Source organism: Schistocerca serialis, chromosome 9 (genome assembly GCF_023864345.2).
Source record: "Schistocerca serialis cubense isolate TAMUIC-IGC-003099 chromosome 9, iqSchSeri2.2, whole genome shotgun sequence".
In the NCBI taxonomy this organism is placed as follows: Eukaryota; Metazoa; Arthropoda; class Insecta; order Orthoptera; family Acrididae; genus Schistocerca; species Schistocerca serialis.
The window spans coordinates 539418208-539442795 of NC_064646.1; positions in this window are offsets into that span (position 1 = coordinate 539418208).

Genomic DNA, 24588 nt, shown 5'->3' on the forward strand with positions numbered 1-24588 from the left:
GTCCAAGGGATACAGTAGACCTGGAGTGAAGCATCGGAATCTATAACTAGTGTCAGAGGAATGGTTCAAAACATAGACACTAAGAAGAGTCAGTCTTCTTGTACTTAAGTCGGCATTGTGCCTTTTGTATTTAATTCCGATGCAATTTCTGTGTTTCATCGTCAATAACAAGATCAGAGGGATACAGTAAACCTGAAGTGAAGCATCGGAATCTATAACTAGTGTCACAGGAATGGTTCAAAACATTTACAGTAGGAAGAGTCAGTCTTCTTGTACTTAAGTCGGCATTATGCCTTTTGTATTTAATTCCGATGCAATTTCTGTGTTTCATCGTCAATAAGAAGGTCCAAGGGATACAGTGCACCTGAAGTGAAGCATCGGAATCTATAACTAGTGTCACAGGAATGGTTCAAAACATAGACAGTAAGAAGAGTCAGTCTTCTTGTACTTAAGTCGGTATTGTGGCTTTTGTATTTAATTCCGATGCAATTTCTGTGTTTCATCGTCAATAAGAAGGTCCAAGGGATACAGTAAACCTGGAGTGAAGCATCGGAATCAGTAACTAGTGTCACTGGAATGGTTGAAAGCTTAGACAGTAAGAAGAGTCAGTCTTCATGTACTTAAGTCGGCATTGTGCCTTTTCTATTTAATTCCGATGCAATTTCTGTGTTTCATCGTCAATAAGAAGATCCAAGGGATACAGAAAACCTGAAGTGAAGCATCGGAATCTATAACTAGTGTCACAGGAATGGTTCAAAACATAGTCAGTAAGAAGAGTCAGTCTTCTTGTACTTAAGTCGGCATTGTGAATTTTGTATTTAATTCCGATCCAATTTCTGTGTTTCATCGTCAATAAGAAGGTCAGAGGGATACAGTAAACCTCAAGTGAAGCATCGGAATCTATAACTAGTGTCAGAGGAATGGTTCAAAACATAGTCAGTAGGAAGAGTCGGTCTTCATGTACTTAAGTCAGCATTGTGATTTTTGTATTTAATTCCGATGCAATTTCTGTGTTTCATCGTCAATAAGAAGATCCAAGGGATACAGTAAAATTGAAGTGAAACATCGGAATCTATAACTAGTGTCTCATGAATGGTTCAAAATATAGACAGTAGGAAGAGTCAGTCTTCTTGTACTTAAGTCAGCATTGTGCCTTTTGTATTTAATTCCGATGCAATTTCTGTGTTTCATCGTCAATAAGAAGGTCCAAGGGATACAGTAAACCTGAAGTGAAGCATCGGAATCTATAACTAGTGTCACAGGAATGGTTCAAAGCAAAGTCAGTAAGAAGAGTCAGTCTTCTTGTGTTTAGGCCGGCATTGTGCCTTTTGTATTTAATTCCGATGCAATTTCTGTGTTTCATCGTCAATAAGAAGATCCAAGGGAAACAGTAAACCTCAAGTGAAGCATCGGAATCTATAACTAGTGTCACAGGAATGGTTCAAAACATAGACAGTAGGAAGAGTCAGTCTTCATGTACTTAAGTTGGCATTGTGCTTTTTGTATTTAATTCCGATGCAATTTCTGTGTTTCATCGTCAATAAGAAGGTCCAAGGGATACAGTATATCGGAACTGAAGCATCCGAATCTATAACTAGTGTCACAGGAATGGTTCAAAACATAGTAAGTAAAAAGAGTCAGACTTATTGTACTTACGTCGGCATTGTGTCTTTTGTATTTAATTCCGATGCAATTTCTGTGTTTCATCGTCAATAAGATGGTCAGAGGGATACAGTAAACCTGAAGTGAGCATCGGAATCTATAACTAGTGTCACAGGAATGGTTCAAAACATAGTCAGTAAGAAGAGTCAGTCTTTTTGTACTTAAGTCGGCATTGTGCCTTTTGTGTTTAATTCCGATGCAATTTCTGTGTTTCATCGTCAATAAGAAGGTCCAAGGGATACGGTAAACCTGAAGTTAAGCATCGGAATCTATAACTAGTGTCACAGGAATAGTTCAATAAATAGACACTAAGAAGAGTCAGTCTTCTTGTACTTAAGTCGGCATTGTGCCTTTTTTATTTAATTCCGATGCAATTTCTGTGCTTAATCGTCAATACGAAGATCAGAGGGATACAGTAAACCTGAAGTGAAGCATCGGAATCTATAACTAGTGTCACAGGAATGGTTCAAAACATTTACAGTAGGAAGAGTCAGTCTTCTTGTACTTAAGTCGGCATTGTGCCTTTTGTATTTAATTCCGATGCAATTTCTGTCTTTCATCGTCATTAAGAAGGTCCAGGGGATACAGTGCACCTGAAGTGCATCATCGGAATCTATAACTAGTGTCACAGGAATGGTTCAAAACATAGACAGTAGGAAGAGTCGCATTGTGACTTTTGTATTTAATTCCGATGCAATTACTGTATTTCATCGTCAATAAGAAGGTCCAAGGTATATAGTAAACCTGAAGTGAAGCATCGGAATCTATAACTAGTGTCACAGGAATGGTTCAAAACATAGACAGTATGAAGAGTCAGTCTTCTTGTACTTCAGTCGCATTGTGCCTTTTGTATTTAATTCCGATGCAATTTCTGTGTTTCATCGTCAATAAGAAGGTCCAAGGTATACAGTAAACCTGAAGTGAAGCATCGGAATCTATAACTAGTGTCACAGGAATCGTTCAAAACATAGTCAGTAAGAAGAGTCAGTCTTCTTGTACTTAAGTCGGCATTGTGTCTTTTCTATTTAATTCCGATGCAATTTCTGTGATTCATCGTCAATAAGAAGGTCCAAAGGATACAGTAAAACTGGAGTGAAGCATCGGAATCTATAACTAGTGTAACAGGAACGGATCAAAACATAGAGAGTGAGAAGAGTCAGTCTTCTTGTACTTAAGTCGACATTGTGCCTTTTGTATTTAATTCCGATGCAATTTCTGTGTTTCATCGTCATTAAGAAGGTCCAGGGGATACAGTGCACCTGAAGTGCATCATCGGAATCTATAACTAGTGTCACAGGAATGGTTCAAAACATACACAGTAGGAAGAGTCGCATTGTGACTTTTGTATTTAATTCCGATGCAATTACTGTGTTTCATCGTCAATAAGAAGGTCCAAGGTATACAGTAAACCTGAAGTGAAGCATCGGAATCTATAACTAGTGTCACAGGAATGGTTCAAAACATAGACAGTAGGAAGAGTCAGTCTTCTTGTACTTCAGTCGCATTGTGACTTTTGTATTTAATTCCGATGCAATTACTGTGTTTCATCGTCAATAAGAAGGTCCAAGGTATACAGTAAACCTGAAGTGAAGCATCGGAATCTATAACTAGTGTCACAGGAATCATTCAAAACATAGTCAGTAAGAAGAGTCAGTCTTCTTGTACTTAAGTCGGCATTGTGTCTTTTCTATTTAATTCCGACGCAATTTCTGTGATTCATCGTCAATAAGAAGGTCCAAAGGATACAGTAAACCTGGAGTGAAGCATCGGAATCTATAACTAGTGTCACAGGAACGGTTCAAAACATAGAGAGTGAGAAGAGTCAGTCTTCTTGTACTTAAGTCGACATTGTGCCTTTTCTATTTAATTCCGATGCAATTTCTGTGTTTCATCGTCAATAAGAAGGTCCAAGGGATTCAGTAAACCTGGAGTGAAGCATCGGAATCTATAACTAGTGTCGCAGGAATGGTTCAAAACGTAGACAGTAAGAAGAGTCAGTCTTCTTGTACTTAAGTCGGCATTGTGCCTTTTGTATTTAATTCCGGTGCAATTTCAGTGTTTCATCGTCAATAAGAAGGTCCAAAGGATACAGTAAACCTCAAGTGAAACATCGGAATCAACAACTAGTGTTACAGGAATGGTTCAAAACATAGTCAGTAGGAAGAGTCGGTCTTCATGTACTTAAGTCGGCATTGTGCCTTTGTATTTCATTCCGATGCAATTTCAGTGTTTCATCGTCAATAAGAAGATGCAAGGGATACAGTAAACTTGAAGTGAAGCATCGGAATCTATAACTAGTGTCACAGGAATGGTTCAAAACATAGACAGTTGGAAGAGTCAGTCTTCTTCTACTTAAGTCGGCATTTTCACTTTTGTATTTAACTCCGATGCAATTTCTGTGTTTCATCGTCAATAAGAAGGTCCAAGGGATACAGAAAACCTGAAGTGAATTTTCGGAATCTATAACTAGTGTCACAGGAATGGTTCAAGGCATAGACAGTAGGAAGAGTCAGTCTTCTTGTATTTAAGTCGGCATTGTGCCTTTGTATTTAATTCCGATGCAATTTCTGTGTTTCATCGTCAATAAGAAGGTCCAAGGGATACAGTAATCCTTAAGTGAAGCATCTGAATCTATAACTAGTCTCACAGCAATCGTTCAAAACATAGACAGTTAGAAAAGTCAGTCGACTAGTACTTAAGTCGGCATTGTGCCTTTTTTATTAATTCCGATGCAATTTCTGTGTTTCATCGTCAATAAGAAGGTCAGAGGGATACAGTAAACCTGAAGTGAAGCATCTGAATCTATAACTAGTGTCACAGGAATGGTTCAAAACATAGTCAGTAAAAAGGGTCAGTCTTCTTGTACTTAAGTCGGCATTGTGCATTTTGTATTTAATTCCGATGCAATTTCAGTCTTTCATCGTCAATAAGATGGACAGAGGGATACAGTAAACCTGAAGTGAGCATCGGAATCTATAACTAGTGTCACAGGAATGGTTCAAAGTATAGACAGTAAGAAGACTCAGTCTTCTTGTACTTAAGTCGGCATTGTGCCATTTTTTATTTAATTCCGATGCAATTTCTGTGTTATTTGGTCAATAAGAAGGTCCAAGGGATACAGTAAACCTGAAGTGAAGCATCGGAATCTATAACTAGAGTCACAGGAATGGTTCAAAACATAGACAGTAGGAGAGTCAGTCTTCGTGAACTAAAGTCGGCATTGTGCCTTTTGTATTTAATTCCGATGCAATTTCTGTGTTTCATTGTCAATAAGAAGGTCCAAGGGATACAGTAAACCTGGAGTGAAGCATCGGAATCTATAACTAGAGTCACAAGAATGGTTCAAAACATAGTCAGTAAGAAGTGTCAGTCTTCTTGTAGTTAAGACGGCATTGCGCCTTTTGTAATTAATTTCGATGCAATTTCTGTGTTTCATCGTCAATAAGAAGGTCAGAGGGATACAGTAAACCTGAAGTGAAGCTTCGGAATCTATAACTAGTGTCACAGGATTGGTCAAAACATAGACAATTGGAGGAGTAAGTCTTCTTGTACTTACTTTGGCATTGTGCTTTTTATATTTAATTCCGATGCAATTTCTGTGTTTCATCGTCAATAGGAACGTCAGAGAGATACAGTAATCCTGAAGTGAAGCATCGGAATCCATGACTAGGGTCACCGGAATGGTTCAAAACATAGACAGTAAGAAGAGTCAGTCTTCTTGAACTAAAGTCGGTATTGTGCCTTTTGTATTTAATTCCGATGCAATTTCTGTGTTTCTATGTCAATAAGAAGGTCCAAGGGAAACAGTAAACCTGGAGTGAAGCATCGGAATCTATAACTAGTGTCACAGGAAAGGTTCAAAACTTAAACAGTAAGATGTGTCAGTCTTCTTGTATTTAAGTCGGCATTGTGCCTTTTCTATTTAATTCCTATCAATATCTGTGTTTCATCGTCAATAAGAAGGTCCAAGGGATACAGTAAACCTGGAGTGAAGCATCGGAATCTATAACTAGTGTCACAGGAATGGTTCAAAATATAAACAGTAAGAAGAGTCAGTCTTCCTGTACTTAAGTCGACATTGTGCATTTTCTACTTAATTCCGATGCAATTTCTGTGTTTCATCGTCAATAATAAGGTCAGAGGGATACAATAAACCTGAAGTGAAGCATCGGAATCTATAACTAGTGTCACAGGAGTGGTTCAAAACATAGTCCGTAAGAAGAGTCAGTCTTCTTGTACTTAAGTCCTCATCGTTCCTTTCCTATTTAATTCCGATGCAATTTCTGTGTTTCATCGTCAATAAGAAGGTCCAACGGATACAGTAAACCGGCAGTGAAGCATCGGAATCCATAACTAGTGTCAATGGAATGGTTCAAAACATAGTCAGCAAGAAGAGTTAGTCTTCTAGTCCCTAAGTCGGCATTGTGCCTTTTGTATTTAATTCCGATGCAATTTCTGTGTTTCATCGTCAATAAGAAGGACCAAGGGATACAGTAAACCTGGTGTGTAGCATCGGAATCTATAACTAGTGTCACAGGGATTGTTCAAAACATAGACAGTAAGAAGAGTCAGACTTCTTGTACTTAAGACGGCATTGTGCATTTTGTATTTAATTCCGATGCAATATCTGTGTTTCATCGTCAATAAGAAGGTCAGAGGGATACAGTAATCCTAAAGTGAAGCATCGGAATCTATAACTAGTGTCACAGGAATGGTTCAAATCATAGACAGTAAGAAGAGTCAGACTTCTTTTACTTAAGTCGGCATTGTGCCTTTTGTATTTAATTCCGATGCAATTTCTGTGTTTCATTGACAATAAGAAGGTCCAAGGGATACAGTAATCCTGGAGTGATGCATCGGAGTCTATAACTAGTTTCACAGGATTGGTTCTAAAATAGACAGTTAGAAGAGACAGTCTTCTTTTACTTAATTCGGCATTGTGCCTTTTGTATTTAATTCCGATGCAATTTCTGTTTTTCATCGTCAATAACAAGATCAGAGGGATACAGTAAACCTGAAGTGAAGCATCGGAATCTATAACTAGTGTCACAGGAATGGTTCAAATCATTTACAGTAGGAAGAGTCAGTCTTCTTGTACTTAAGTCGGCATTATGCCTTTTGTATTTAATTCCGATGCAATTTCTGTGATTCATCGTCAATAAGAAGGTCCAAGGGATACAGTGCACCTGAAGTGAAGCATCGGAATCTATAACTAGTGTCACAGGAATGGTTCAAAACATAGACAGTAAGAAGAGTCAGTCTTCTTGTACTTAAGTCGGTATTGTGGCTTTTGTATTTAATTCCGATGCAATTTCTGTGTTTCATCGTCAATAAGAATGTCCAAGGGATACAGTAAACCTGGAGTGAAGCATCGGAATCAATAACTATCGTCAAAGGAACGGTTCAAAACATAGACAGTGAGAAGAGTCAGTCTTCTTGTACTGAAGTCGACATTGTGCCTTTTCTATTTAATTCCGATGCAATTTCTGTGGTTCATCGTCAATAAGAAGGTCCAAGGGATACAGTAAACCTGAAGTGAAGCATCGGAATCTATAACTAGTGTCACAGGAATGGTTCAAAGCAAAGTCAGTAAGAAGAGTCAGTCTTCTTGTGTTTAGGCCGGCATTGTTCCTTTTGTATTTAATTCCGATGCAATTTCTGTGTTTCATCGTCAATAAGAAGATCCAAGGGAAACAGTAAACCTCAAGTGAAGCATCGGAATCTATAACTAGTGTCACAGGAATGGTTCAAAACATAGACAGTAGGAAGAGTCAGTCTTCTTGTACTTAAGTCGGCATTGTGCCTTTTGTATTTAATTCCGATGAAATTTCTGTGTTTCATCTTCAATATGAAGATCAGAGGGATACAGTAAACCTGAAGTGAAGCATCGGAATCTATAACGAGTGTCACAGGAATGGATCAAAACATTTACAGTAGGAAGAGTCAGTCTTCTTGTACTTAAGTCGGCATTGTGCCATTTGTATTTAATTCCGATGCAATTTCTGTGTTTCATCGCCAATAAGAAGGTCCAAGGGATACAGTGCACCTGAAGTAAAGCATCTGAATCTAAAACTAGTGTCACAAGAATGGTTCAAAACATAGACAGTAAGAAGAGTCAGTCTTCTTGAACTAACGTAGGCATTGTGCTTTTTGTATTTAATTCAGATGCAATTTCTGTGTTTCATCGTCAATAAGAAGGCTCAAGGGATACAGTAAACCTGGAGTGAAGCATCGGAATCCATAACTAGTGTCACAAGAATGGTTCAAAACATAGTCAGTAAGAAGAGTCAGTCTTCTTTTAGTTAAGTCGGCATTGTGCCTTTTGTATTTAATTCCGATGCAATTTCTGTGTTTCATCGTCAATAAGAAGGTCAGAGGGATACAGTAGACCTGAAGTGAAGCATCGGAATCTATAACTAGTGTCACAGGAATGGTTCAAAACATAGACAGTAGGATGTCAGTCTTGTTGTACTTAAGTCGGCATTGTGCCTTTTGTATTTAATTTCGATGCTATTTCTGTGTTTCATCGTCAATAAGAAGGTCAGAGGGATACAGTAAACCTCAAGTGAAGCATCGGAATCTATAACTAGTGTCAGAGGAATGGTTCAAAACATAGTCAGTAGGAAGAGTCGGTCTTCATGTACTTAAGTCAGCATTGTGATTTTTGTATTTAATTCCGATGCAATTTCTGTGTTTCATCGTCAATAAGAAGATCCAAGGGATACAGTAAAACTGAAGTGAAGCATCGGAATCTATAACTAGTGTCACATGAATGGTTCAAAATATAGACAGTAGGAAGAGTCAGTCTTCTTGTACTTAAGTCGGCATTGTGCCTTTTGTATTTAATTCCGATGCAATTTCTGTGTTTCATCGTCAATAAGAAGGTCCAAGGGATACAGTAAACCTGAAGTGAATCATCGGAATCTATAACTAGTGTCACAGGAATGGTTCAAAGCAAAGTCAGTAAGAAGAGTCAGTCTTCTTGTGTTTAGGCCGGCATTGTGCCTTTTGTATTTAATTCCGATGCAATTTCTGTGTTTCATCGTCAATAAGAAGATCCAAGGGAAACAGTAAACCTCAAGTGAAGCATCGGAATCTATAACTAGTGTCACAGGAATGGTTCAAAACATAGACAGTAGGAAGAGTCAGTCTTCTTGTACTTAAGTCGTTATTGTGCTTTTTGTATTTAATTCCGATACAATTTCTGTGTTTCATCGTCAATAAGAAGGTCCAAGGGATACAGTAAACCGGAACTGAATCATCCGAATCTATAACTAGTGTCACAGAAATGGTTCAAAACATAGTCAGTAAAAAGAGTCAGACTTCTTGTACTTACGTCGGCATTGTGCCTTTTGTATTTAATTCCGATGCTATTTCTGTGTTTCATCGTCAATAAGATGGTCAGAGGGATACAGTAAACCAGAAGTGAGCATCGGAATCTATAACTAGTGTCACAGGAATGGTTCTAAACATTTACAGTAGGAAGAGTCAGTCTTCTTGTACTTAAGTCGGCATTATGCCTTTTGTATTTAATTCCGATGCAATTTCTGTGATTCATCGTCAATAAGAAGGTCCAAGGGATACAGTGCACCTGAAGTGAAGCATCGGAATCTATAACTAGTGTCACAGGAATGGTTCAAAACATAGACAGTAAGAAGAGTCAGTCTTCTTGTACTTAAGTCGGTATTGTGGCTTTTGTATTTAATTCCGATGCAATTTCTGTGTTTCATCGTCAATAAGAATGTCCAAGGGATACAGTAAACCTGGAGTGAAGCATCGGAATCAATAACTAGTGTCACAGGAATGGTTGAAAGCATAGACAGTAAGAAGAGTCAGTCTTCTTGTACTTAAGTCGGCATTGTGCCTTTACTATTTAATTCAGATGCAATTTCTGTGTTTCATCGTCAATAAGAAGATCCAAGGGATACAGTAAACCTGGAGTGAAGCATCGGAATCTATAACTAGTGTCACAGGGATGGTTCAAAACATAGTCAGTATGAAGAGTCAGTCTTCTTGTACTTAAGTCGGCATTGTGAATTTTGTATTTAATTCCGATCCAATTTCTGTGTTTCGTCGTCAATAAGAAGGTCCAAGGAATACAGTAGACCTGAATTGTAGCATCGGAATCTATAACTAGTGTCACAGGAATGGTTCAAAACATAGACAGTGAGAAGAGTCAGACTTCATGTACTTAAGTCGGCATTGTGCTTTTTGTATTTATTTCCGATGCAATTTCTGTGATTCATCGTCAATAAGAAGGTCCTAGGGATACAGTAAACCCGAAGTGAAGCATCAGAATCTATAACTAGTGTCACAGGAATGGTTCAAAATATAATCAGTAAAAAGAGTCAGTCTTCTTGGACTTAAGTCGGCATTGTGTATTTTCTATTTAATTCCGATGCAATTTCAGTGTTTCACCGTCAATTAGAAGGTCCAAGGGATACAGTAAACCTGGAGTGAAGCATCGGAATCAATAACTATCGTCAAAGGAACGGTTCAAAACATAGACAGTGAGAAGAGTCAGTCTTCTTGTACTGAAGTCGACATTGTGCCTTTTCTATTTAATTCCGATGCAATTTCTGTGGTTCATCGTCAATAAGAAGGTCCAAGGGATACAGTAAACCTGAAGTGAAGCATCGGAATCTATAACTAGTGTCACAGGAATGGTTCAAAGCAAAGTCAGTAAGAAGAGTCAGTCTTCTTGTGTTTAGGCCGGCATTGTTCCTTTTGTATCTAATTCCGATGCAATTTCTGTGTTTCATCGTCAATAAGAAGATCCAAGGGAAACAGTAAACCTCAAGTGAAGCATCGGAATCTATAACTAGTGTCACAGGAATGGTTCAAAACATACACAGTAGGAAGAGTCAGTCTTCTTGTACTTATGTCGGCATTGTGCCTTTTGTATTTAATTCCGATGAAATTTCTGTGTTTCATCTTCAATAAGAAGATCAGAGGGATACAGTGAACCTGAAGTGAAGCATCGGAATCTATAACGAGTGTCACAGGAATGGATCAAAACATTTACAGTAGGAAGAGTCAGTCTTCTTGTACTTAAGTCGGCATTGTGCCATTTGTATTTAATTCCGATGCAATTTCTGTGTTTCATCGCCAATAAGAAGGTCCAAGGGATACAGTGCACCTGAAGTGAAGCATCTGAATCTAAAACTAGTGTCACAAGAATGGTTCAAAACATAGACAGTAAGAAGAGTCAGTCTTCTTGAACTAACGTAGGCATTGTGCTTTTTGTATTTAATTCAGATGCAATTTCTGTGTTTCATCGTCAATAAGAAGGTCCAAGGGATACAGTAAACCTGGAGTGAAGCATCGGAATCCATAACTAGTGTCACAAGAATGGTTCAAAACATAGTCAGTAAGAAGAGTCAGTCTTGTTTTAGTTAAGTCGGCATTGTGCCTTTTGTATTTAATTCCGATGCAATTTCTGTGTTTCATCGTCAATAAGAAGGTCAGAGGGATACAGTAGACCTGAAGTGAAGCATCGGAATCTATAACTAGTGTCACAGGAATGGTTCAAAACATAGACAGTAGGATGAGTCAGTCTTGTTGTACTTAAGTCGGCATTGTGCCTTTTGTATTTAATTTCGATGCTATTTCTGTGTTTCATCGTCAATAAGAAGGTCAGAGGGATACAGTAAACCTCAAGTGAAGCATCGGAATCTATAACTAGTGTCAGAGGAATGGTTCAAAACATAGTCAGTAGGAAGAGTCGGTCTTCATGTACTTAAGTCAGCATTGTGATTTTTGTATTTAATTCCGATGCAATTTCTGTGTTTCATCGTCAATAAGAAGATCCAAGGGATACAGTAAAACTGAAGTGAAGCATCGGAATCTATAACTAGTGTCACATGAATGGTTCAAAATATAGACAGTAGGAAGAGTCAGTCTTCTTGTACTTAAGTCGGCATTGTGCCTTTTGTATTTAATTCCGATGCAATTTCTGTGTTTCATCGTCAATAAGTAGGTCCAAGGGATACAGTAAACCTGAAGTGAAGCATCGGAATCTATAACTAGTGTCACAGGAATGGTTCAAAGCAAAGTCAGTAAGAAGCGTCAGTCTTCTTGTGTTTAGGCCGGCATTGTGCCTTTTGTATTTAATTCCGATGCAATTTCTGTGTTTCATCGTCAATAAGAAGGTCAGAGGGATACAGTAGACCTGAAGTGAAGCATCGGAATCTATAACTAGTGTCACAGGAATGGTTCAAAACATAGACAGTAGGAAGAGTCAGTCTTCTTGTACTTAAGTCGTTATTGTGCTTTTTGTATTTAATTCCGATACAATTTCTGTGTTTCATCGTCAATAAGAAGGTCCAAGGGATACAGTAAACCGGAACTGAAGCATCCGAATCTATAACTAGTGTCACAGGAATGGTTCAAAACATAGTCAGTAAAAAGAGTCAGACTTCTTGTACTTACGTCGGCATTGTGCCTTTTGTATTTAATTCCGATGCTATTTCTGTGTTTCATCGTCAATAAGATGGTCAGAGGGATACAGTAAACCTGAAGTGAGCATCGGAATCTATAACTAGTGTCACAGGAATGGTTCAAAACATAGTCAGTAAGAAGAGTCAGTCTTTTTGTACTTAAGTCGGCATTGTGCCTTTTGTGTTTAATTCCGATGCAATTTCTGTGTTTCATCGTCAATAAGAAGGTCCAAGGGATACGGTAAACCTGAAGTGAAGCATCGGAATCTATAACTAGTGTCACAGGAATGGTTCAATACATAGACACTAAGAAGAGCCAGTCTTCTTGTACTTAAGTCGGCATTGTGCCTTTTTTATTTAATTCCGATGCAATTTCTGTGCTTCATCGTCAATAAGAAGATCAGAGGGATACAGTAAACCTGAAGTGAAGCATCGGAATCTATAACTAGTGTCACAGGAATGGTTCACAACATTTACAGTAGGAAGAGTCAGTCTTCTTGTACTTAAGTCGGCATTGTGCCTTTTGTATTTAATTCCGATGCAATTTCTGTGTTTCATCGTCAATAAGAAGGTCCAGGGGATACAGTGCACCTGAAGTGAAGCATCGGAATCTATAACTAGTGTCACAGGAATGGTTCAAAACGTAGACAGTAGGAAGAGTCGCATTGTGACTTTTGTATTTAATTCCGATGGAATTACTGTGTTTCATCGTCAATAAGAAGGTCCAAGGTATACAGTAAACCAGAAGTGAAGCATTGGAATCTATAACTAGTGTCACAGGAATGGTTCAAAACATAGACAGTAGGAAGAGTCAGTCTTCTTGTACTTCAGTCGCATTGTGCCTTTTGTATTTAATTCCGATGCAATTTCTGTGTTTCATCGTCAATAAGAAGGTCCAAGGTATACGGTAAACCTGAAGTGAAGCATCGGAATCTATAACTAGTGTCACAGGAATCGTTCAAAACATAGTCAGTAAGAAGAGTCAGTCTTCTTGTACTTAAGTCGGCATTGTGTCTTTTCTATTTAATTCCGATGCAATTTCTGTGATTCATCGTCAATAAGAAGGTCCAAAGGATACAGTAAAACTGGAGTGAAGCATCGGAATCTATAACTAGTGTCACAGGATCGGTTCAAAACATAGAGAGTGAGAAGAGTCAGTCTTCTTGTACTTAAGTCGACATTGTGCCTTTTCTATTTAATTCCGATGCAATTTCTGTGTTTCATCGTCAATAAGAAGGTCCAGGGGATACAGTGCACCTGAAGTGAAGCATCGGATTCTATAACTAGTGTCACAGGAATGGTTCAAAACATAGACAGTAGGAAGAGTCGCATTGTGACTTTTGTATTTAATTCCGATGCAATTACTGTGTTTCATCGTCAATAAGAAGGTCCAAGGTATACAGTAAACCTGAAGTGAAGCATCGGAATCTATAACTAGTGTCACAGGAATGGTTCAAAACATAGACAGTAGGAAGAGTCAGTCTTCTTGTACTTCAGTCGCATTGTGCCTTTTGTATTTAATTCCGATGCAATGTCTGTGTTTCATCGTCAATAAGAAGGTCCAAGGTATACAGTAAACCTGAAGTGAAGCATCGGAATCTATAACTAGTGTCCCAGGAATCGTTCAAAACATAGTCAGTAAGAAGAGTCAGTCTTCTTGTACTTAAGTCGGCATTGTGTCTTTTCTATTTAATTCCGACGCAATTTCTGTGATTCATCGTCAATAAGAAGGTCCAAAGGATACAGTAAACCTGGAGTGAAGCATCGGAATCTATAACTAGTGTCACAGGAACGGTTCAAAACATAGAGAGTGAGAAGAGTCAGTCTTCTTGTACTTAAGTCGACATTGTGCCTTTTCTATTTAATTCCGATGCAATTTCTGTGTTTCATCGTCAATAAGAAGGTCCAAGGGATACAGTAAACCTGGAGTGAAACATCGGAATCTATAACTAGTGTCGCAGGAATGGTTCAAAACATAGACAGTAAGAAGAGTCAGTCTTCTTGTACTTAAATCGGCATTGTGCCTTTTGTATTTAATTCCGGTGCAATTTCAGTGTTTCATCGTCAATAAGAAGGTCCAAAGGATACAGTAAACCTCAAGTGAAACATCGGAATCAACAACTAGTGTTACAGGAATGGTTCAAAACATAGTCAGTAGGAAGAGTCGGTCTTCATGTACTTAAGTCGGCATTGCGCCTTTGTATTTAATTCCGATGCAATTTCAGTGTTTCATCGTCAATAAAAAGATGCAAGGGATACAGTAAACTTGAAGTGAAGCATCAGAATCTATAACTAGTGTCACAGGAATGGTTCAAAACATAGACAGTTGGAAGAGTCAGTCTTCTTCTACTTAAGTCGTCATTTTCACTTTTGTATTTAACTCCGATGCAATTTCTGTGTTTCATCGTCAATAAGAAGGTCCAAGGGATACAGAAAACCTGAAGAGAATTATCGGAATCTATAACTAGTGTCACAGGAATGGTTCAAGGCATAGACAGTAGGAAGAGTCAGTCTTCTTGTACTTAAGTCGGCATTGTGCCTTTGTATTTAATTCCGATGCAATTTCTGTGTTTCATCGTCAATAAGAAGGTCCAAGGGATACAGTAATCCTTAAGTGAAGCATCTGAATCTATAACTAGTCTCACAGCAATCGTTCAAATCATAGACAGTTAGAAAAGTCAGTCGACTTGTACTTAAGTCGGCATTGTGCCTTTTTTATTAATTCCGATGCAATTTCTGTGTTTCATCGTCAATAAGAAGGTCAGAGGGATACAGTAAACCTGAAGTGAAGCATCTGAATCTATAACTAGTGTCACAGGAATGGTTCAAAACATAGTCAGTAAAAAGGGTCAGTCTTCTTGTACTTAAGTCGGCATTGTGCATTTTGTATTTAATTCCGATGCAATTTCAGTGTTTCATCGTCAATAAGATGGACAGAGGGATACAGTAAACCTGAAGTGAGCATCGGAATCTATAACTAGTGTCACAGGAATGGTTCAAAGTATAGACAGTAAGAAGACTCAGTCTTCTTGTACTTAAGTCGGCATTGTGCCATTTTTTATTTAATTCCGATGCAATTTCTGTGTTTCTTGGTCAATAAGAAGTCCAAGGGATACAGTAAACCTGAAGTGAAGCATCGGAATCTATAACTAGTGTCACAGGAATGGTTCAAAACATAGTCAGTGAGAAGAGTCAGTCTGCTTGTACTTAAGTCGGCTTTGTGCCATTTGTATTTAATTCCGATGCAATTTCAGTGTTTCATCGTCTATAAGAAGGTCCAAGGGATACAGTAGACCTGAATTGAAGCATCGGAATCTATAAGTAGTGTCACAGGAATGGTTCAAAACATAGACAGTAAGAAGATTCAGTCTTCTTGTACTTAAGTCGGCATTGTGCCTTTTGTATTTTATTCCGATGCAATTTCTGTGATCCATCGTCAATAAGAAGGTCAGAGGGATACAGTAAACCTGAAGTGAAGCATCGGATTCTATAACTAGAGTCACAGGAATGGTTCAAAACATAGACAGTAGGAGAGTCAGTCTTCTTGAACTAAAGTCGGCATTGTGCCTTTTGTATTTAATTCCGATGCAATTTCTGTGTTTCATTGTCAATAAGAAGGTCCAAGGGATACAGTAAACCTGGAGTGAAGCATCGGAATCTATAACTAGAGTCACAAGAATGGTTCAAAACATAGTCAGTAAGAAGTGTCAGTCTTCTTGTAGTTAAGACGGCATTGTGCCTTTTGTAATTAATTTCGATGCAATTTCTGTGTTTCATCGTCAATAAGAAGGTCAGAGGGATACAGTAAACCTGAAGTGAAGCTTCGGAATCTATAACTAGTGTCACAGGAATGGTCAAAACATAGACAATTGGAGGAGTCAGTCTTCTTGTACTTACTTTGGCATTGTGCCTTTTATTTTTAATTCCGATGCAATTTCTGTGTTTCATCGTCAATAGGAACGTCAGAGAGATACAGTAATCCTGAAGTGAAGCATCGGAATCTATGACTAGGGTCACCGGAATGGTTCAAAACATAGACAGTAAGAAGAGTCAGTCTTCTTGAACTAAAGTCGGCATTGTGCCTTTTGTATTTAATTCCGATGCAATTTCTGTGTTTCTATGTCAATAAGAAGGTCCAAGGGAAACAGTAAACCTGGAGTGAAGCATCGGAATCTATAACTAGTGTCACAGGAAAGGTTCAAAACTTAAACAGTAAGATGTGTCAGTCTTCTTGTATTTAAGTCGGCATTGTGCCTTTTCTATTTAATTCCTATCAATATCTGTGTTTCATCGTCAATAAGAAGGTCCAAGGGATACAGTAAACCTGGAGTGAAGCATCGGAATCTATAACTAGTGTCACAGGAATGGTTCAAAAAATAAACAGTAAGAAGAGTCAGTCTTCCTGTACTTAAGTCGACATTGTGCATTTTCTACTTAATTCCGAAGCAATTTCTGTGTTTCATCGTCAATAATAAGGTCAGAGGGATACAATAAACCTGAAGTGAAGCATCGGAATCTATAACTAGTGTCACAGGAGTGGTTCAAAACATAGTCCGTAAGAAGAGTCAGTCTTCTTGTACTTAAGTCCTCATTGTTCCTTTCCTATTTAATTCCGATGCAATTTCTGTGTTTCATCGTCAATAAGAAGGTCCAACGGATACAGTAAACCGGCAGTGAAGCATCGGAATCCATAACTAGTGTCAATGGAATGGTTCAAAACATAGTCAGCAAGAAGAGTCAGTCTTCTAGTCCCTAAGTCGGCATTGTGCCTTTTGTATTTAATTTCGATGCAATTTCTGTGTTTCATAGTCAACAAGAAGGTCGAAGAGATACAGTAAAACTTGAGTGAAGCATCGGAATCTATAACTAGTGTCACAGGAATGGTTCAAAACATAGACAGTAAGAAGAATCAGTCTTCTTGTACTTAAGTCGGCATTGTGCCTTTTCTATTCAATTCCGATGCAATATCTGTGATTCATCGACAATAAGAAGGTCAGAGGGATACAGTAATCCTAAAGTGAAGCATCGGAATCTATAACTAGTGTCACAGGAATGGTTCAAATCATAGACAGTAAGAAGAGTCAGACTTCTTTTACTTAAGTCGACATTGTGCCTTTTCTTTTTAATTATGATGCAATTACTGTGTTTTATCGTCAATAAGACGGTCCAAGGGCAACAGTAAACCTGGAGTGAAGCACCGGAAACTATAACTAGTGTCACAGGAATGGATCAAAACATAGACAGTAAGAAGAGTCAGTCTTCTTGTACTTAATTCGGCATTGTGCCTTTTGTATTTAATTCCGATGCTATTTCTGTGTTTCATCGTCAATAAGGAGATACAAGGGATACTATAAACCTGAAGTGAAGCATCGGAATTTATAACTAGTGTCACAGGAATGGATCAAAACATAGTCAGTAAGAAGATTCAGTCTTCTTGTACTTAAGTCGGAATTTTGCCTTTTGTATTTAATTCCGATGCAATTTCTGTGTTTCATCGTCAATAAGAAGGACCAAGGGATACAGTAAACCTGGTGTGTAGCATCGGAATCTATAACTAGTGTCACAGGGATTGCTCAAAACATAGACAGTAAGAAGAGTCAGACTTCTTGTACTTAAGACGGCATTGTGCATTTTGTATTTAATTCCGATGCAATATCTGTGTTTCATCGTCAATAAGAAGGTCTGAGGGATACAGTAATCGTAAGTGAAGCATCGGAATCTATAACTAGTGTCACAGGAATGGTTCAAATCATAGACAGTAAGAAGAGTCAGACTTCTTTTACTTAAGTCGGCATTGTGCCTTTTGTATTTAATTCCGATGCAATTTCTGTGTTTCATTGACAATAAGAAGGTCCAAGGGATACAGTAAACCTGGAGTGATGCATCGGAGTCTATAACTAGTTTCACAGGATTGGTTCTAAAATAGACAGTTAGAAGAGTCAGTCTTCTTTTACTTAATTCGGCATTGTGCCTATTGTATTTAATTCCGATGCAATTTCTGTGTTTCATCGTCAATAACAAGATCAGAGGGATACAGTAAACCTGAAGTGAAGCATCGGAATCTATAACTAGTGTCACAGGAATGGTTCAAAACATTTACAGTAGGAAGAGTCAGTCTTCTTGTACATAAGTCGGCATTATGCCTTTTGTATTTAATTCCGATGCAATTTCTGTGATTCATCGTCAATAAGAAGGTCCAAGGGATACAGTGCACCTGAAGTGAAGCATCGGAATCTATAACTAGTGTCACAGGAATGGTTCAAAACATAGACAGTAAGAAGAGTCAGTCCTCTTGTACTTAAGTCGGTATTGTGGCTTTTGTATTTAATTCCGATGCAATTTCTGTGTTTCATCGTCAATAAGAAGGTCCAAGGGATACAGTAAACCTGGAGTGAAGCATCGGAATCAATAACTAGTGTCACAGGAATGGTTGAAAGCATAGACAGTAAGAAGAGTCAGTCTTCTTGTACTTAAGTCGGCATTGTGCCTTTTCTATTTAATTCCGATGCAATTTCTGTGTTTCATCGTCAATAAGAAGATCCAAGGGATACAGTAAACCTGAAGTGAAGCATCGGAATCTATAACTAGTGTCACAGGAATGGTTCAAAACATAGTCAGTAAGAAGAGTCAGTCTTTTTGTACTTAAGCCGGCATTGTGAATTTTGTATTTAATTCCGATCCAATTTCTGTGTTTCATCGTCAATAAGAAGGTCCGAGGGTTACAGTAAACCTGGAGTGAAGCATCGGAATCTATAACTAGTGTCACAGGAATGGTTTTAAACATAGACAGTATGAAGAGTCAGTCTTCTTGTACTTAAGTCGGCATTGTGCCTTTTGTATTTCATTCCGATGCAATTTCGGTGTTTCATCGTCAATAAGAAGGTCCAAGGAATACAGTAGACCTGAATTGTAGCATCGGAATCTATAACTAGTGTCACAGGAATGGTTCAAAACATAGACAGTAAGAAGAGTCAGACTTCATGTACTTAAGTCGGCATTGTGCTTTTTGTATTAATTCCGATGCAATTTCTGTGATTCATCGTCAATAAGATGGTCCTAGGGATACAGTAAACCCGAAGTGAAGCATCAGAATCTATAACTAGTGTCACAGGAATGGTTCAAAATATAATCAGTAAAAAGAGTCAGTCTTCTTGGACTTAAGTCGGCATTGTGTATTTTCTATTTAATTCCGATGCAATTTCTGTGTTTCACCGTCAATTAGAAGGTCCAAGGGATACAGTAAACCTGGAGAGAAGCATCGGAATCACTAACTATCGTCAAAGGAACGGTTCAAAACATAGACAGTGAGAAGAGTCAATCTTCTTGTACTGAAGTCGACATTGTGCCTTTTCTATTTAATTCCGATGCAATTTCTGTGGTTCATCGTCAATAAGAAGGTCCAAGGGATACAGTAAACCTGAAGTGAAGCATCAGAATCTATAACTAGTGTCACAGGAATGGTTCAAAGCAAAGTCAGTAAGAAGAGTCAGTCTTCTTGTGTTTAGGCCGGCATTGTTCCTTTTGTATTTAATTCCGATGCAATTTCTGTGTTTCATCGTCAATAAGAAGATCCAAGGGAAACAGTAAACCTCAAGTGAAGCATCGGAATCTATAACTAGTGTCACAGTAATGGTTCAAAACATAGACAGTAGGAAGAGTCAGTCTTCTTGTACTTAAGTCGGCATTGTGCCATTTGTATTTAATTCCGATGCAATTTCTGTGTTCATCGCCAATAAGAAGGTCCAAGGGATACAGTGCACCTGAAGTGAAGCATCTGAATCTAAAACTAGTGTCACAAGAATGGTTCAAAACATAGACAGTAAGAAGAGTCAGTCTTCTTGAACTTACGTCGGCATTGTGCTTTTTGTATTTAATTCAGATGCAATTTCTGTGTTTCATCGTCAATAAGAAGGTCCAAGGGATACAGTAAACCTGGAGTGAAGCATCGGAATCCATAACTAGTGTCACAAGAATGGTTCAAAACATAGTCAGTAAAAAGAGTCAGTCTTCTTTTAGTTAAGTCGGCATTGTGCCTTTTGTATTTAATTCCGATGCAATTTCTGTGTTTCATCGTCAATAAGAAGGTCAGAGGGATACAGTAGACCTGAAGTGAAGCATCGGAATCTATAACTAGTGTCACAGGAATGGTTCAAGACATAGACAGTAGGATGAGTCAGTCTTGTTGTACTTAAGTCGGCATTGTGCCTTTTGTATTTAATTTCGATGCTATTTCTGTGTTTCATCGTCAATAAGAAGGTCAGAGGGATACAGTAAACCTCAAGTGAAGCATCGGAATCTATAACTAGTGTCAGAGGAATGGTTCAAAACATAGTCAGTAGGAAGAGTCGGTCTTCATGTACTTAAGTCAGCATTGTGATTTTTGTATTTAATTCCGATGCAATTTCTGTGTTTCATCGTCAATAAGAAGATCCAAGGGATACAGTAAAACTGAAGTGAAGCATCGGAATCTATAACTAGTGTCACATGAATGGTTCAAAATATAGACAGTACGAAGAGTCAGTCTTCTTCTACTTAAGTCGGCATTGTGCCTTTTGTATTTAATTCCGATGCAATTTCTGTGTTTCATCGTCAATAAGAAGGTCCACGGGATACAGTAAACCTGAAGTGAAGCATCGGAATCTATAACTAGTGTCACAGGAATGGTTCAAAGCAAAGTCAGTAAGAAGAGTCAGTCTTCTTGTGTTTAGGCCGGCATTGTGCCTTTTGTATTTAATTCCGATGCAATTTCTGTGTTTCATCGACAATAAGAAGATCCAAGGGAAACAGTAAACCTCAAGTGAAGCATCGGAATCTATAACTAGTGTCACAGGAATGGTTCAAAACATAGACAGTAGGAAGAGTCAGTCTTCTTGTACTTAAGTCGTTATTGTGCTTTTTGTATTTAATTCCGATACAATTTCTGTGTTTCATCGTCAATAAGAAGGTCCAAGGGATACAGTAAACCGGAACTGAAGCATCCGAATCTATAACTAGTGTCACAGGAATGGTTCAAAACATAGTCAGTAAAAAGAGTCAGACTTCTTGTACTTACGTCGGCATTGTGCCTTTTGTATTTAATTCCGATGCTATTTCTGTGTTTCATCGTCAATAAGATGGTCAGAGGGATACAGTAAACCTGAAGTGAGCATCGGAATCTATAACTAGTGTCACAGGAATGGTTCAAAACATAGTCAGTAAGAAGAGTCAGTCTTTTTGTACTTAAGTCGGCATTGTGCCTTTTGTGTTTAATTCCGATGCAATTTCTGTGTTTCATCGTCAGTAAGAAGGTCCAAGGGATACGGTAAACCTGAAGTGAAGCATCGGAATCTATAACTAGTGTCACAGGAATGGTTCAATACATAGACACTAAGAAGAGTCAGTCTTCTTGTACTTAAGTCGGCATTGTGCCTTTTTTATTTAATTCCGATGCAATTTCTGTGCTTCATCGTCAATAAGAAGATCAGAGGGATACAGCAAACCTGAAGTGAAGCATCGGAATCTATAACTAGTGTCACAGGAATGGTTCAAAACATTTACAGTAGGAAGAGTCAGTCTTCTTGTACTTAAGTCGGCATTGTGCCTTTTGTATTTAATTCCGATGCAATTTCTGTGTTTCATCGTCAATAAGAAGGTCCAGGGGATACAGTGCACCTGAAGTGAAGCATCGGAATCTATAACTAGTGTCACAGGAATGGTTCAAAACGTAGACAGTAGGAAGAGTCGCATTGTGACTTTTGTATTTAATTCCGATGGAATTACTGTGTTTCATCGTCAATAAGAAGGTCCAAGGTATACAGTAAACCAGAAGTCAAGCATTGGAATCTATAACTAGTGTCACAGGAATGGTTTAAAACATAGACAGTAGGAAGAGTCAGTCTTCTTGTACTTCAGTCGCATTGTGCCCTTTGTATTTAATTCCGATGCAATTTCTGTGTTTCATCGTCAATAAGAAGGTCCAAGGTATACGGTAAACCTGAAGTGAAGCATCGGAATCTATAACTAGTGTCACAGGAATCGTTCAAAACATAGTCAGTAAGAAGAGTCAGTCTTCTTGTACTTAAGTCGGCATTGTTTCTTTTCTATTTAATTCCGATGCAATTTCTGTGATTCATCGTCAATAAGAAGGTCCAAAGGATACAGTAAAACTGGAGTGAAGCATCGGAATCTATAACTAGTGTCACAGGATCGGTTCAAAACATAGAGAGTGAGAAGAGTCAGTCTTCTTGTACTTAAGTCGACATTGTGCCTTTTCTATTTAATTCCGATGCAATTTCTGTGTTTCATCGTCAATAAGAAGGTCCAGGGGATACAGTGCACCTGAAGTGAAGCATCGGAATCTATAACTAGTGTCACAGGAATGGTTCAAAACATAGACAGTAGGAAGAGTCGCATTGTGACTTTTGTATTTAATTCCGATGCAATTACTGTGTTTCATCGTCAATAAGAAGGTCCAAGGTATACAGTAAACCTGAAGTGAAGCATCGGAATCTATAACTAGTGTCACAGGAATGGTTCAAAACATAGACAGTAGGAAGAGTCAGTCTTCTTGTACTTCAGTCGCATTGTGCCTTTTGTATTTAATTCCGATGCAATGTCTGTGTTTCATCGTCAATAAGAAGGTCCAAGGTATACAGTAAACGTGAAGTGAAGCATCGGAATCTATAACTAGTGTCACAGGAATCGTTCAAAACATAGTCAGTAAGAAGAGTCAGTCTTCTTGTACTTAAGTCGGCATTGTGTCTTTTCTACTTAATTCCGATGCAATTTCTGTGATTCATCGTCAAAAATAAGGTCCAAAGGATACAGTAAACCTGGAGTGAAGCATCGGAATCTATAACTAGTGTCACCGGAACGGTTCAAAACATAGAGAGTGAGAAGAGTCAGTCTTCTTGTACTTAAGTCGACATTGTGCCTTTTCTATTTAATTCCGATGCAATTTCAGTGTTTCATCGTCAATAAGAAGGTCCAAAGGATACAGTAAACCTCAAGTGAAACATCGGAATCAACAACTAGTGTTACAGGAATGGTTCAAAACATAGTCAGTAGGAAGAGTCGGTCTTCATGTACTTAAGTCGGCATTGTGCCTTTGTATTTAATTCCGATGCAATTTCAGTGTTTCATCGTCAATAAGAAGATGCAAGGGATACAGTAAACTTGAAGTGAAGCTTCGGAATCTATAACTAGTGTCACAGGAATGGTTCAAAACATAGACAGTTGGAAGAGTCAGTCTTCTTATACTTAAGTCGGCATTTTCACTTTTGTAATTAACTCCGATGCAATTTCTGTGTTTCATCGTCAATAAGAAGGTCCAAGGGATACAGAAAACCTGAAGTGAATCATCGGAATCTATAACTAGTGTCACAGGAATGGTTCAAGACATAGACAGTAGGAAGAGTCAGTCTTCTTATACTTAAGTCGGCAATGTGCCTTTGTATTTAATTCCGATGCAATTTCTGTGTTTCATCGTCGATATGAAGGTCCAAGGGATACAGTAATCCTTACGTGAAGCATCTGAATCTATAACTAGTCTCACAGCAATGGTTCAAAACATAGACAGTTAGAAAAGTCAGTCGACTTGTACTTAAGTCGGCATTGTTCCTTTTTTATTAATTCCGATGCAATTTCTGTGTTTCATCGTCAATAAGAAGGTCAGAGGGATACAGTAAACCTGAAGTTAAGCATCTGAATCTATAACTAGTGTCACAGGAATGGTTCAAAACATAGTCAGTAAAAAGGGTCAGTCTTCTTGTACTTAAGTCGGCATTGTGCATTTTGTATTTAATTCCGATGCAAATTCAGTGTTTCATCGTCAATAAGAAGGTCCAAGGGATACAGTAGACCTGAATTGAAGCATCGGAATCTATAAATAGTGTCACAGGAATCTTTGAAAACATAGTCAGCAAGAAGAGTCAGTCTTCTAGTCCCTAAGTCGGCATTGTGCCTTTTGTATTTAATTCCGATGCAATTTCTGTGTTTCATAGTCAACAAGAAGGTCGAAGAGATACAGTAAACCTTGAGTGAAGCATCGGAATCTATAACTAGTGTCACAGGAATGGTTCAAAACATAGACAGTAAGAAGAGTCAGTCTTCTTGTACTTAAGTCGGCATTGTGCCTTTTGTATTCAATTCCGATGCAATATCTGTGTTTCATCGTCAATAAGAAGGTCAGAGGGATACAGTAATCCTAAAGTGAAGCATCGGAATCTATAACTAGTGTCACAGGAATGGGTCAAATCATAGACGGTAAGAAGAGTCAGACTTCTTTTACTTAAGTCGACATTGTGCCTTTTCTTTTTAATTATGATGCAATTCCTGTGTTTTATCGTCAATAAGACGGTCCAAGGGCAACAGTAAACCTGGAGTGAAGCACCGGAATCTATAACTAGTGTCACAGGAATGGATCAAAACATAGACAGTAAGAAGAGTCAGTCTTCTTGTACTTAATTCGGCATTGTGCCTTTTGTATTTAATTCCTATGCTATTTCTG